Source organism: Nesoenas mayeri (genome assembly GCF_963082525.1).
Source record: "Nesoenas mayeri genome assembly, chromosome: 20".
In the NCBI taxonomy this organism is placed as follows: Eukaryota; Metazoa; Chordata; class Aves; order Columbiformes; family Columbidae; genus Nesoenas; species Nesoenas mayeri.
Genome location: NC_137569.1, coordinates 5,845,249 through 5,860,478, shown reverse-complemented (window position 1 = coordinate 5,860,478; position 15,230 = coordinate 5,845,249).

The following is a 15,230-nucleotide window of genomic DNA, read 5'->3' as shown; positions in this document are numbered from 1 at the left end:
TGAGGGACTGCTGTGTTACCAGCCTTCGAAGAGTGCTACACTAGAGCTGCACAGGCCTGAAGTGCTGCTCTGTCACCTGACCTGAAATTGTCCCTCCAAGAGCCTCACACTGTGTGGGCCTGAGGTGCTGCCTTGTGCTTGCCCTCCCAACGTGGAGCTGTGTTCGTACAGGCCCTGGGGTGCTGTGATATCAGTGCAGCCCCCTGAGAACGGTCCTTCAGCCCCGTGCGGATGGGTCATTCCTGCAGTCCAACTGGTGGCTCTCTGCTGGTGGCAGCTGGCCCTGCTGCTCTGACCTATGGGCCAGACAGCTGCTGAGGAAGCTGGAGCGCATGCCATATATACCAACGGGATTCCTGCCTTCATCCAGGAAAAGGATGCTGTGTAGGTTGTCATGGCCAGGCTGTCCCTGACCTGCTTTGCTGTACCTCAAAGGCAGAGTATGAGGCATAAAGCACAGAATTTGCCTCCCGGACACGTGTCTCTTTTTGCTGGCCTTCAGCTAGTTGTAAGGCAAGCTACAGGCAGTCTTCCTCTTTTTCTCAGCATACCAAACTCCAGCTACACAAACTCCACTATTTGGAGCTGTGGATGAGCATTAACAACTAGGGTTGGTCCTGAAACTGGGTTGAGGTCAGTGAGATGAGTTTCCGATCAGCAGTCAGACTGGATTAGTTTGCAATACTTTATACTTTGCTCTCGGACAACGCGCTCAATCCATGATCTCAGGATAGAAGCACACCTTCCTGTCCCTCCTGCCCTAGAAGTGATGGAACCTCCAAAATGACAGAAAGAAGCTCCCACACCCAAATCCAGCTGGGGCTTTGAGTCATGGAAGAGGAATTGCAGAAGGATTCGGGGACTTTATGAAGGACTTTTTGACTGCTATAGACTTTACGTAGAAGTCGTCCAGACCAGCACTATGATTCAGTTTTAAAACACTGAATGAAAAGGCTGTATGCATTCAGCTCCAAGACCATGCATTTGACAGACCCAGATTAAAGGTATGTGCGCAAATTTAAAGCGGTTAAACTTTTAATAGTTAAAATTGCTTTGAAAAAGGTGTGCCATTGAGAAATTATTTACAGAACCAGCAGTGACTGATGTAACAGTTTGTGTTAACAATGATATAGAGAGAACAATAAAACCCAGGATGTGGGTACACTGTTGAGAGAGAGCTCGCTGGGAGCACAGAGCAGCATTCACAGCATCCCCTTTGGTGACATCTCTCATTCATTGTGTGTTTGCAACTGGTAAAAAAGATGGAAAGGTGGACCCAAGGGCTTGACACTCGCTGCAGTGCGTTGTTATTGGATTTAAATAAGGCAGCTGAGCGACATCTCAGCGGTAGGATTTGCTTCCCTAGCTTTCACTGTCTGTAAGTCAGCAACAAGATCTGGACCAGGCTTTGTCTATAATCAGTAGAGGAACCTGCAGAGGGCATTTCAGAGGCTTGAGTTAGGCTGAGATGAATTGCCTTCTGGCTCTTTTCAGTCTGGAGGGGGTTTAGGTGGCAGCAAAGACAGGTAAGTGAAGTAGGAGAGTTCCCCTCTGGAGGATGATACTGAGAGTGGAGATTGATGATCTCAGCCGTGATGAAATGCAGAATGCACAGGCAGGTGGCAGAACACTGCCGGGTTGAAGTCTGAGTTTCAGATTAATTTCTTCAGTTGGAAACAGACACAACTGATGTTTGGTTGCTTATGAAAGGTCTGGGAATAACAGCAGCAAAGCTGGGGCACTCCTAATTCCAGCTCTCTTTGGAGCAATGTAGCTGAGGTCAGTTCAGCCTGGAGCATTAATTTTGCTGTTCTTCTACTGTGGCCTCAAGGGAACAGGTAGAAAGTTGAAATTATGCATCTTCTGAGCTTTTTGGTCTGAGAAGACATAAGGAAGCAATAGGGAAGTTTCAACTGGCAAGGACTGAAGGCCCCTGATTTTGGCCACTGCTCTTAAGTTTTCTACATAAGCCCTTTCTTCCCCTGAGGCTGCAATGTGCTGTTTTTATTCTGAGTGGGAAAGTGTGTTTGCAAGGGAAGGAATTAAAATGACTTTGGGTTTTACAGCCTTATTTGAATAAACTCCTTCAAGCCCCACTTTGGCCAAGGTGTACCTTTAAACAGCTGTGACTGGAGTAACATATCCAATGAGAGTCTTTCCACAAAACTACAGGTCACTGAGTTCACAGAAAGCTGAGAGAAATCTAGGGGACAAATCACTGCTGTTCCTCAAAGGATCAGCGAGGAATCACTGCTGGTGTATCTCTTGGTAGCTAATACTGGAATTGCTGAGATGAGCCTCTTAGCATAATGCTCTTTCTGTTTGAAAGTCATCAATGACAGACTAGTGGAGAGGGCCCTAGGAAAGTAGAACTCTGTTTTAAGTGGTTTATTCCACTAATACACTGAAGATAATGCCCTAAAAGTCAGATTTAAAGGTTTAAATCTGTCCTTGCTTAAGCGAAGTGGCCATCCAGAGTCCTGTTGGGAGTTAAAATAGGCATGAAAGTGAAACAAGGGCCTCAGGTTTTGTTTGTGTGTTTTGTTTTAATTTCTCATAGTTAGAAGCAAAAAATAATTTTAGTTTAATCTTAAAATAGTGTTCAAAATATTTCATAAAAAAAGGTTTACCTTACCTTATCCAGATCCCCTGGGGATACCTTAAATTGATGGGGGTTTGAACTGAAATTAAAGTTTCGATGCAAGGCTTCTTTCAGAGTTACATTCCAATGAATCCAATCTTCATGGTATTGAGAAAATGTCCAGCATCTCACTAAAATCAAATAAAAGGAGGGAGATGTTTAGAATTTTAATAACTGCAATGAACAAATACATCTCCCTCTCTGGCTGCTAAAGAGGATACTAAATCTGGACATGTAGTTTATTAAAATACAAGAGATAAGATAAATGGAGGAGATCATAGAAGAGAGACATATATACATGAAATACATTTGGAAAAAAAGGGAAGTGATGTCAGTTAAATGACAGCTCAAGAAGCCATGTAAGGGAATTACAAAGCTCAGTATTACTCACTTATTTGCATATGTATTTGTTGGTAAGACTTTGTTAGGGCTGTGAAAGGAAAAGCTACTTCCAGCTTAATGATGAAGTCAATCATGGAATGGTAGGTGGCAGTTCACTCTGAAAGGATACGCAGGGCTTTTGGTTTGAGAAGTGGCTTACAAAGCTTTCTGGCTTCTAAGGGTTTGAGAAGTTCAAGCTGCGTCTAACAGGATTTAAATCTCTTACTATCCTTCTGGCCCTCAATTTGGTGGGGAAAGGGGTGAATATAATGTCTTGTCAGTTTACACACGAGTTTGCTTTTCTTCAGTTCACATTTTCTTCTTATGGATTGGAACGTTGTTTTCTGCAACCGTAACTGGGATTAAATATGAGCTAAGGTGTAACACTATAAATTTGGATCTCAAAAGAATAGCTGTTCCCTTCTGTAGGATATGTTACCAAGTGTACAGACAGTGGTTCACCTTTCCTTTCCCTCCATATTAGTGCTCTCCAGGGCGGTGCTTGTGCTGCAGTGCGTGTGACACATGCAGCCATGTAACTCCTCTGCATCCCTGTGCCCATCGCAGTGACATGCCTGCCTAGGGCAGTGACAAAAAGATGACAGTGAATGTGGTATTATCCTGAAATTGGTATATACAGCCCTCTGCGGAGGAGCCGGTTTTGGAATGTGAACTTTGTCCTTTAATCTAAAAACAGCAAAAGTCTGTCTCTCCCGTCCTCCTTACTGCATCTCAGCTGTCTTTTTGAGGGAAAATCTTGACGTTTGGTATATGGACATTATGAATATCTGAGTACAGGGAAACAAATGTGAAATTTGTCATTTCTAGTGCAGGTTGCCCAAAGAGTCATTTAACAGCCACAAAAAATGTGTCAGAGATTTCCAAAGGCATTTAGGAGATGCTCTTGCCCATTTGCTGTTAATACTAATGAGAAGTGAGTGTCCAAATCACTTGGACAGGTTTTGGAAAGTCTCAGCTAGATTCATGTCTTCATGGAGGAAATTACATTTGACAGGAAGCTTCTGATGCAGAGAGAATAAGGGCACTGGAGGCCACTATTTGAATTCATTGTATTTTGGTTCAGAAATCTGCCAAATGTGCAATATATGCAGATGCTGAAACCTACACCTCTATTCTGCTGTCAGCTAATATAATATCCTTTATTTTTTCGGCTTACTGCATATGCTGTTAAATTAGATAGACGTATTTGCAAGGTGAATGACAAGTGTAATTGGCTATAAATGCTCCATTTAGAGAGATTGCAAACTATGTTTAAGTTACACCCAAGTGCACCTGTACTTGAGATGCAAAGTCATTCAGCTCCCACAGCACCTTCATTATAACCATACTTCATCCTCCCACACAAACAGATTCTGAGGAAAAGAATTTCTCCCCAAGTGTACATCTGCTGCAAATTATACCAGCATCATTACCCATGCAAGTATAGTGAACACAAATCTCGTACTATATGTTGGTGCTGATTGAAAGATGACACCTATTTTTGGAAAACAAAGGAAAGCTAAAATAAAAGCTTGACAATTTATTTTTGGTTTGTTTCAAAGCATTTCCCAAATTCATTTGTCATTTCTGCATGCTTGGAGAAGATTTTTTCAGAATTTTAATTGAAAATTTTAGCTTTGAGTACTTAACAATGAGATTGGAACTGTGGCTGATTGTTTTTTTTTTTTTAATTGACCTTGTTAGGGAATTACTGTTGCTAAAACCTAGAGATAATTTTGATACCATTCTTTGTGACATCTAAAGTTAATTTCAGAAAAACATTAGTATTTCAAGAAAGTCTATAAAAATTTAGACTTTGTCTTCTTTTTTTTTCTTTTTGGAAAGTCTTTAAGGCTTCTGATAAAAAGGGTATTTTTGAATGCAAACAGCTTTTTATTGAAACACATCTGACTAGTTCTGCAAAATAACACTTGTGACCAGAAAGAAAATGGTGCAATTTAATCGGTGCCTACCTTTCATTGTTGCTTACCTTAAAAGCATAGGCGTGCAAAGCACTGCTGATTATCCTAACAGCCAGGAACCTTGCGGGTTTCAAATTCCCAATTCCTCATCTCTGTTTCTTTGTTATACTAAGTGGCAGTTGTGTACCAATACGGAACAGACAGGGCTGAGGCAGTTTTAACTTTCTTGTGTGTCTCAGTTAGCCTGTGTTCTCTGCTTTAATACAAAGTAGTCCCATGGCTGCTGTGCACTTTTGTGTGCTCTATAAAGCCACATCTGTCAAATCAGTACTCGACAGCTGGTCTGTATGGGTGTCATACATTCAAAGAAAAGACAGTTAAATGAAATAAACTCCTAACCAGATTGCATATAGATTGTGCCCTGCTGCCCGTTGAGGTACGCCTGGTCCTAGATCTAATCCAACGCTTATACCCGAGTAGCAATAATGACAGTTCCCAAGCAGTATTAGCTCTCTTTAGGCTTTCCACAGCCAAGACCATGTTTCAGAAGGCAAATGGAAATTCAGGGACAAGATGACTTCTGGAAACCCCAGTGCTTGGCCTTGTCTGTTGGCAAGCGTAGGAAATGTTATATTTGGGCTTTAAAAGCACCTCAGGATGCCATCTACGAAGGAGGCACAGACAACCCTCTGCTTGAGGGAAATTCTGCTGTTTAATGTTACAGGGAACTTTCTTTAGTGCTAAACTGCATTATTTCTCTTTTAATCTCTCCCAAAGTAGTATGCGGCACTACACATTGCTGTGCTAAGGGCTGTATGTGTAATTAGTGACTTGTATGACTCCCAAAAGCTACAGTCTAAACCTTAATCCAGCCTTCATGTTGATCACCATGCCACATCTCTTGAAAGCACTTATGATCAGGGGACTGCAATTCTTAGAAGCAATTCCACATTGAAGCTGACTTTTATTAGGGAGACAGGATGTTAAAAAAAATATTAAACTGATCCTCATTAGAAACTGGAGACATAAAAGTCTCTGAAGCCAGATTGTGTCTGCCACTGCAGAGCTGTTTATGCAGCTGTTTATGCATAGAATAGCTCTCTGGGGATGGGCTATTTGCTGCTGTTTATGCTCTGACGACCCTGCACCTCAATTCCAGTGCTGGAACCAGGGGTTTCGGGGTCCTGCCTGAACAGCATGAGTTGTAATGTTTGCAAAGTTCCTTGTCCCCTGCTCTGGAGAGTGGATGGGTTGTCACAATACCTCTGTCTCACTCACAACACCGTAGGGCGTGGGAAATGGGATAAAACCAAAGCAAACGCAAATGCAAAACCTCTGACCTATCTGCAAATGTTGCTTCTGGGGCTGGTTGTTTCTGTGTATCCTCAGAGCACGTTGGAGCATGCCGGTTTATTGCTGCCTGGGATATCTCATCCCTTCACTTTCATTGAAATGTAATTCCTTTTTCTTTCTGATGGGTTTTGCAAATGACTTAAAATGAACTGAGGAGCTGCCATTATGGTTTCTGTGTATCTCCAGCCAGATAACTACACATTCACGTTGCTGCTGCCAGAACCACCAGGTCTTTCTCTGCAGGGCTGTTGCCCAGAAAATCAGGTCCCAGTCTGCATGGGGACTAAACTGTTCCAGGTTGAGGGGCTTTGCTGAACCCGTGAGTGTGCTTGGCCTGTCCCTCTGTCTTCTCATGCCATTCCTTCCTGGCTCCCAGTTTTCTGTCTTCATTATTCCAAATCTGGAATCTCATTGAAATAAACATGAGTGAGTCAAAACACCTGCACATTGAAGTAAATACATTTAAAACAATATTTAAAAAAAAAAAAAAGCTTTTCCATCTTGGTTATCATCTGTTGTTGGTATTTTGAAGAAAGCCAGTCTGCTTGCAGTTACACCATTACCTTTACAGACAAGGTCACGTTAACTGTCTGAGCAGATGCCAACAGTGTTGGAAACACCCACCAGCTGCAGATGAAACCCAATTAACCAGCCTCATGCTGTTATAAAAACCCCAAGCAGCAGCTCTGCTGATTCTTTGCCTGGGGAGAGAGAGGTGTGTGGGCTGTGCTCAGGCACAGAGCTGGGAGTTTGACTCTCCTCCCTTTCTGAAGACTCCTTCCTCTTATGATATGCTATGCTGAATAACACTATTTGAGAACAATGCCTGTCTGATCAGCGAATTTTAATTAAACCAGGTCTAATTGCCTTATCTAGATCAGAGTCTTTTTCTCCTTACTTTCAGGGGTATTTTTAGGCTAATCAGTAAGTCTGGGATATGACAGGACCCCTTAGAAGCTCTGGGTAGCTTGACTTGTAGAGTCTAAAAGGAAGGGATGTAGGATTTGCCCTGTGAGGAGGCTGACAGCTATTCTTAAGGTGTTTAGATCTAATCCATACTAACGAGATAGCTTCTTATCTAACTGAACTGCAACATTTCTTAACTGCTTTCTGTCTTCTTTCAAAAACCTGTGTATTAAATTATTATGAGACAATGGTTTCTAAAAGGCATTCTCCTAACCTTAATTTCTGCACTAAATTGAATGAATCTAGAGAAGTGTCTCTTAGAAACAAATCTTTTTTTAAACCTGCACTCTATTCTTCTTAACCTCTCTGCCCTAAAGAATTTCTGAGACAAGATGAATACCAGTCTGTGAAGATCATAGCTACATATATTCTACTTAAGCATTCACTTGGCTGATAGCCTGGAATAAGTCACTTTTGAGGGTTAAGCAACTTCTGGGGCTATAGATGAGACCTCATTATGCTATGTGTGAGGAGAGTTATTACTGTCAGCCGGTCACTGTGTTCACTACAGAGAATGTGCAGGCACTGAGGTTACCCTGGTGTTGAAACCTCAGCTGAAATCTGAAACAAGCGGGTTAGCCTCTCTCCCATGGGAAACTTCTGCACTTTGCCCTGATTTTGCTAATTTAGGGTTCTACCATGTTGCTGCTAGAAAATGTAGGAAAGGGAGGTTTCCATTCCCTGTAAGGATTATGTCCTTGCTTTGCAATGGTTTGAATTGCTAATGTTAGCTTAAATATGGCCTGGGTTAATACCACTGCTGAGAAGTGGACCAAGTCATTGACAAAACTTTGAAATCAGAAACTTCCAATTTGAATCTGGGATGTGCCCAAGACTCTTGAGCACCAAAAGACACGATGGCTAAACACAGGAGGTGCATCATCCTGCCTTTGTGCTTCTGTGGGATAACCAGGATGACTGTTTCTCTAGGAGCGTGTTGCTTAGAGTGATCTTCACCTGCCACTGTACTCTCCCATCACCCAGTGCAGATGAACGGGCTCGGGGAATTTCCTCCTTTGGGAGTGCTCTAAGCTGAAACTTCATTTGGATTCTTCTAAACAGCCAAAACCCTGTTACAGTCTGTCAACAAAGGCTCATTTGAAAGGGTTGGGAAATAAGACCAGGAAAATGAACCTAAAGCAGTTGTTTTCTTAATTAAATAATCTTACTAGCCTTTTTTTTTTTTTTTCCTGCTAGAAAGTTACCTCTTAAAGGCAGATAAAAGGGCCTTTTAAGCTACATTTATCCTCAAATGGGACGGGAAGAGAAATCTGGATTGTTGGTTTTGACTTGCATAGCAAGGAGGAATTGCTTTGTCATGTTCAAAGAACCACCAAAATATTAAAGGTTCCAAACTTTCATGCTGCAGCCTTAAATGTCTGTGTCCTAGAAAAATCACTAAACCAAGTAACTGCTTTTTGAAGCCATCTGAAATGCTTAGGTCTGCAGGCTCAATTTTGAAATCCCAGTGAAATGCATAAAAGTCATTTCAGATTAAGAGTTAAAATCACCTCTAGTGCATGCTTAGAGTCAGATAGGATGAATTATGGCACGATTTGGATCACTTTTCCCACACAATAAATGACACTCATAAGTATCTGGTTGATATTCAGACTGGAATGGGATACACAACTTTGCCCTACCCTATGTGTAACTTTTTTAGCCGAGCTTTGCTCAGCTCTGACTCTCTGCATTTCCATGTTTAACTGTCTACGGGATGGAAATGGAAGGTTAATTCAGTGATGGTTTGCTCACCTTCTGCATGTAAATAGTGATCTGGAGAGTGCAGACAGGACCCTCTAAAAGGGGCTCTGTAATGTTGGAGATCTGTTCTCTGGAAATGTTCCCCCAGTGACTCTCCTACAGATGAAGTGGCTGCCAGTGCTGCTCTGTGCACTAAAATCAAGACTTTCTGTTTTCCAGCCTTCCGAATGGTATCATACTGCAAGTCCTACTTAGCCTGCCCTTGCTTCAGAGCAAAAACCTTTTTGATAAAGATGTCCTTAACTTTCAGGACACTGCACAGAGGTTGCTAGCTGCTTTCCCACCTGCGCCTGGCGTTGCTGCATAACTTAAATCATCAAGTTGTTCTTGCAAACAGTTCTCCCACTTCATTTTAATACTTCAAAGAATTACTGGACCTCATAATATTGATCTATTCACCTCCTATCCTTTTATAGCTGCCTATATAATTTCTGGTCCTTAAATCTGACAACTGTGTCCCCAGGACGACTGTTCTTAATGTTTAAATGATTGCTACCTTCCATCAAAAAAAATCTAGCATTAAACCAGGCAATACAGTGCAAAAGAAATAAAATAGAATGTCTATGGATTGATTTCAGACTGCCTTTTAAGTATAAAACAAATGTGTGGAATATAACTCGATTTTTAGCTAAAAGTGGATCAAGAAATCACCTGGAAATAGTGCTAAGTGCAAATAAAAGTGTCCAAATTTTGTACATTTCACGTATACAAAACTGCGTAGAAAGAGTTATTTCAGAAAGAACGGCGGGTTTGTGCTTTTATGTAGATATCACAAAGACCTATAGGATTACAAGAATGCTAGAAAGAGCAATTAGTGTACTAGGTCTTTCAGTAATGCTGTTTTCTCTCTGTTGAGCAATAAAGTGCTTAAACTTTATTTTTTTCTTTTTTAGTGGTTCTGTGTTTCCGTGCTAAAGCACTGCATGTGATTTTGGAGTAAAATTTTATAAATGCAAAAAAAATCTCTGCTACTCTCCTTCCTGCTCTTCAGACAACCAAAGAAACTAGTAATGCAATTTTAATTTATAGCTTTACCTTTTCCTCAAGCTCTGGGACAAAGATTCCCTAAAGTGCTTTACAACAGAGGTCTGACTGCATTTTTAAAAAAGCTGTGAGAAGTCTCTGATCTGTGATATAAACCCCATGTTATCCAGCTCTGCAGCCTAATCAGGCTTGGAAGCTGCTGATTTGGGAGGAGGGTAACCATGCATGCAGCAGCTGTGTATATATCATTTCACATCTGCAGAAGGCAGTTAGACGCTGTGGAAGGCCAAGTTTCCAGTTTTCCCTCTATTACCATTCCTTCCTGTTCCTCCAGAATCATCCTTCGAGCACAGGAGGTGTCTTAAGCAACCAGTGCCAAGTGCACCTGCTTCCCATGATAATCACCTTTCGCTAGTGCTGCACTTCTCATTGGAACTGGTACCACCTTCCTCTAGATCTATTAAGAGCTGCAGCCTTGTCAAATGTGATTCCCAGAGCTTCTGGCTTTTGGTTTGACATGTTTGTCCATTTCTTTGTCAGCACACATGGTGGAGAAGCCCTTATCTGGCTTTGTGTGTTTGCTCTGGCTTTCTAGTATAAATGTCAAGTGACTTTGAGCCATCTATCTCCTAAGGATAAAACAGGCATGAAAATCAAATGCAGCAGTTTTTTAATCTGGGCAACTTGCAGAGTATGAGCTTCTAAATTTCTGTGCTGTGAGGCAGATGCTTTTTAACAATCGTCTTGCTTATCTGATGGTCGGATCTCCAGATAGTTAAGTGATAAATACATGCCAGTCCTATATCTATCATCCAAAATATGCTTGGATTATTTGCTGCTCATGCAGATGGAATGTTTTAGGTGTATGCATTTGATTTGGACCATGTTACATGTCTGATGCATATATTCTTTGCAAAGGAATGAGATTTGAACAACATGTATTCCCATAGGACTTTCTCCCCCCCTTTCTTTTCCTTCCTCTTTTCTTTCCAAGATGCATCATCTCTGTATACTCCCATTTTCCCTCTCTTTTCATCGCATGCCACCAAAAGTACACCACCTGGGCAGACAAATGTTTCTTTGAGGACGGAAAAGTGAGGTTCTGTAATTCCAAGTTTATGTATGTTCCAGTTCAATGTCTGTAGAATCAACTAGTTAGTCATCTTTCTTCAGAGTAAGATGTACCTACTTTTTAGCAAACACTCTGTTCTTATCTAGTGAGGCTAGGTGTTGGAGTAGAACAACATTTTTAGAACTGAAAGTATGAGTAGTGAGACAATAGTGGGAATTTTTGAACGGGCACTCTCAAAAAATGTGGAACTTTGATGCTGGGTATGTTTTTTAAAACTTAATCAATAAACTTTTCTACAAGCTTAATGATTTTGATATCTTAAACTTATACCATCCCTCCTCCCTGAATTTACAGTCTTACGATTAAACTGCCTCTTTCAGACAAAACACTGATAAGTAAAGCTGAAAAAGATGCAACAGGCCTATCTCCAATCTAGGACTGACAGTCTAAAATCTGTTGGGCAGGAAGCCCTGTTGCAGTGTTAAGCATTTCTGAAGAAGGACTAGGTGAAAATTTCTGTAAAAGAAAAATGAATTTTAGAGCTTCTCCCTTACAAAGAAAGGGAGTTCACTGAGATTTATCAAGTGTCAGACAAGTTATGAAACTTGGAAAAGCTGGTTCAAAGGCAGCAACTTTGAAGTGGTGAGTCAGTCTGCAAAACACAAATCTGAGAGATTTCAGTGACCCTGCTTGAAACTTCAGGTAATGGTGGCTACTGAAGTTCTGTAGGAAGCAAACTCTGCCTGCACAAGAGCTTTGCAGTGTAGCAAGGAGAGCTGACTTCATAAAAGCTCCACCACCAGGCTCCTACTTTCATTTTTTGCTGCTACAAGTCTCCTGGAAGAATTTGCACTAGAGCAGAGTAACAGGGTTGCGCACCCAGCATCACAAAACAGTTCTCTTTTCCCAGCTGCAAGCCTCTTTTTTGCACCCTCTCCTGGCATCGGGATTCACTCTGCAAAGGCAGACACTGAACCTCTGTCATGTACCTGTCTGAACTACCGAGAGATCCCAAAAAGTAGTTCTTATCAGGGCAGACTAGCAAAATAAAGTCCTCTTTAATCTCTCGGCTGACTTACTAAATACAAGGTGTTGTTAGGGCTGCTCTGGGGTTGTCAGTCTTGTTTGAAGCAAAGCATGAAAAATGTGCTTTGCCTTGCTGCTGATGGGGTTGATGGATAGAAGAGGGTGATTTAGCAGCTCAGCTCCCTACTGTCCATGTGTAATCTGCCACTTGAAAAGCTGCTGGTAGTGCCAGGGTGGAGCGAAGCCATAGTGGGTAATTTTTCTTCTTTGTGCTATTGGTAGGAGAGGCTTTTGCACTGAAATTGCCATTTGACTTTCAGTTTGCAAGAATAGAAATACTAGCCTTTATGAAGGGAGGGAAAGGAACCTGCACTTATCTTTCAATGGGAGAAATCTGCACCTCCAGCAGCTTCATCTGGGCCCCTGTAAGAAAATTATTTAAAAGCTCTACTGTAGTTGTAGCTACTTATTGTCTCCTTCCTCTTTTATTATTTTCTGTCACTCTTTGATGTTAGAAAACATTTCTTTCTGAGAATGGGGAATGGCAAACAAGAAGTCAGTAGTAGAGAGGAAAGCATGGCTGTGGTCATGTCTCCCATCACATCAGTTTCGGGTACTAAGCAATAATATGAGGTCAAAATACTGAGCAATGAAGCATTAGGATGATACATCTCAATTTGTTTCAGTCCTCTGGAACCTGGAAGGAGGTTGTCTACTATTTCAGATTCCATTGTGAAATAATGGCATTCCTCCTGCCTCCCTCCCTGCTCTGTTGGGGAGAGATCAGGCAGTTTTAGATAACCCTACTCTTCATTCATGTGGTATAATGATATTATAAGGGGGAAGGTATTTAAAAACAAGCAGTGAATAGGCCTGAGATCAGAGTGCCAGCCCACTCTCCTTGTGCTTGACTTTTGATTGATGGAAAAGTGGTGGAAGAGAGGGGGAAGCACAGCATGACCAGGGGATCTAACAGGCTTCCAGCTGGTGCAGCTGTCTGAGAGTCCAGAGCTACGTTCCTCATTGTGACCGTTTATTTTTGGACTCTTCCACTTGCTCACCAACCTCGGCTTTCAGCACAAGGAGATGCCGTTCTATCATAGGTCAGCCTTTTCTCCATCCTGCTGCCAGTAAAGAGACCTGTCATCCTGTTACGTGCCCAGGCAAGGAGAAACAGGCTCCCCTGGGTTTTCCAGCGTGGCGGATGAGCAGTCTGTAGCCTGTAGTGCTCTGGGCAAGAACAAGTTGTTTTTGATTAGAGCTGTGGTGTATTGGTAAACCAGCAGTGTATGAGGGACAGCTTGAAACATTCAGATCCTCCAGGACTAGATAAGCATAATTGCATATTTGGAATTAGCAAAACTGCAAGGATCAAAGCAATCTCCTGGATGGATGACTAGATCAAAGGAGAGACTTTAAAAGGAGAAAACATGGATGTTAAGTTCTCCATCTACACTCTATAAATACAAGATGCTAGCGGTAAAGAGGATATAGGAATAAAGGGAGCTTTTGCACATTTCTCAGCAGGAAATAATTTGGTGTCTGACTAGTTTGATTTTAAATTATGATAAAATAACAGGCACAAAACTCCAGCACAAACAAGGTTCTCCTTTTAAAAGCGGAGTTAGAATCCTTATTAGGATATAGGATAAAATCATAACTTCCATAAATTTACATGAAAGAGCAGTATCATCTTCCTCTGCTTGAAAAACATGTGCTACCTGACTAAAGAGCAAACTGCAATGTATGCAAAAATCTATCAAGAAAAGATTATTGAATCACTCCCTGACATTCAGATAGAATCAGAGAATACAGATCTCTCTTTGAGCACAAGGGGCCCAGCGAAGTGTGCGGCAGAGTGGAAATGTGACTGCTGCTGTCGTGCGTGTGGCTCTTAAAAGCATATGGTATTCTAGATGAAAAATAGTAATGATAATCTTCTCAGTCTTGCCTGATCTTTTGCAGGAGAAGATGCTCGATTTTGATATTGGTCAGACTTGTCTTGAACAGCCAGCAGATGTGGTTGTCCTGCTTGTGAATTGGCTGTGACAGTTTGACCAGGGTGGAGGTGGCAGCCAGTGGAACTGGGGTGCGAGCTGAGATGTAAACTCGAAACAGAAGCATCTCCAGAGTCCGGGTGTTGCGGTATGATTGTCTTGTCACATCCCCAGGGACTGAACTCCCACGCTGACGTGTGCATCCTGCTGGAAGTAACGCTAATGAACAAATACTCCTTCAGTTAAATGAGATGTTTCAGAGGGTTATAAAAGCAGCTTTCTGGGAGTCAGAAAATAAACTGAGCAGCAGCTTATGCAAGAAGAAAGTGGGAATTGTAAATGCCTGTACACTCAGCCTGTTGCCCTTCCCTCACTCCGTGTTCTGTGTTTGTGGATCCAGAGGTATTTAAAGGATTAGGCCAGCAGCTCTGAGGATCTCAGTGCTGGACTGGATTGGAGTTTGTTCGCTGAAATACTTTGGTGAATCTGACCCCTCAGGCCGGTCCCATAGTTTGGTAGTGAAAATAAGGAAGCCTGGAGAAAACGTCTGGGTTTTAGGAAGAAGACTGAGTTAACTTTTGTGAAGGGGCATTTAGAACATGGCAATATTAATGTTACCTCTTGCTACAACTGAGTTTTCTGCCCAAGGCTTTCCTTAATTACACTTTGGAAAGAGAAGCATCCAAAAGAACAGCCAGCACTGCTGTGCCTGGCTCCTCTTGTTTTCTGAGCAGATAAAGCTGAGAGGAAATAAAACATCTTTCATTGTATACTGCTGTTTTTCCGAATTCTGAGATCTGTTAACTGCCAAGCACTTTCTAATCCAACCAAATCAATTTGCAAACTTTCATTAATACTATCAGGTAATCTGCAAGCTGTTTACCCCCTGCCTTATTGGAAGGGCCATTAATACACAGGATAATGGATACCTCAGGGAAGACAGACATTAAGTTAATAATTAATGATTACAGAGGCCTTGAGGCAACTGAACGCATTTACCTCTGTGAGCATAGTGAAATTGCGTTACTTGAATTTCAGCTGTCTCCCTGCTGTTGGTACTCAGGGTTGGAGCCTGGCTCCAGACTGGATGTTCTCACCCTGGGTTGCAATGTATAAAAGTGTTT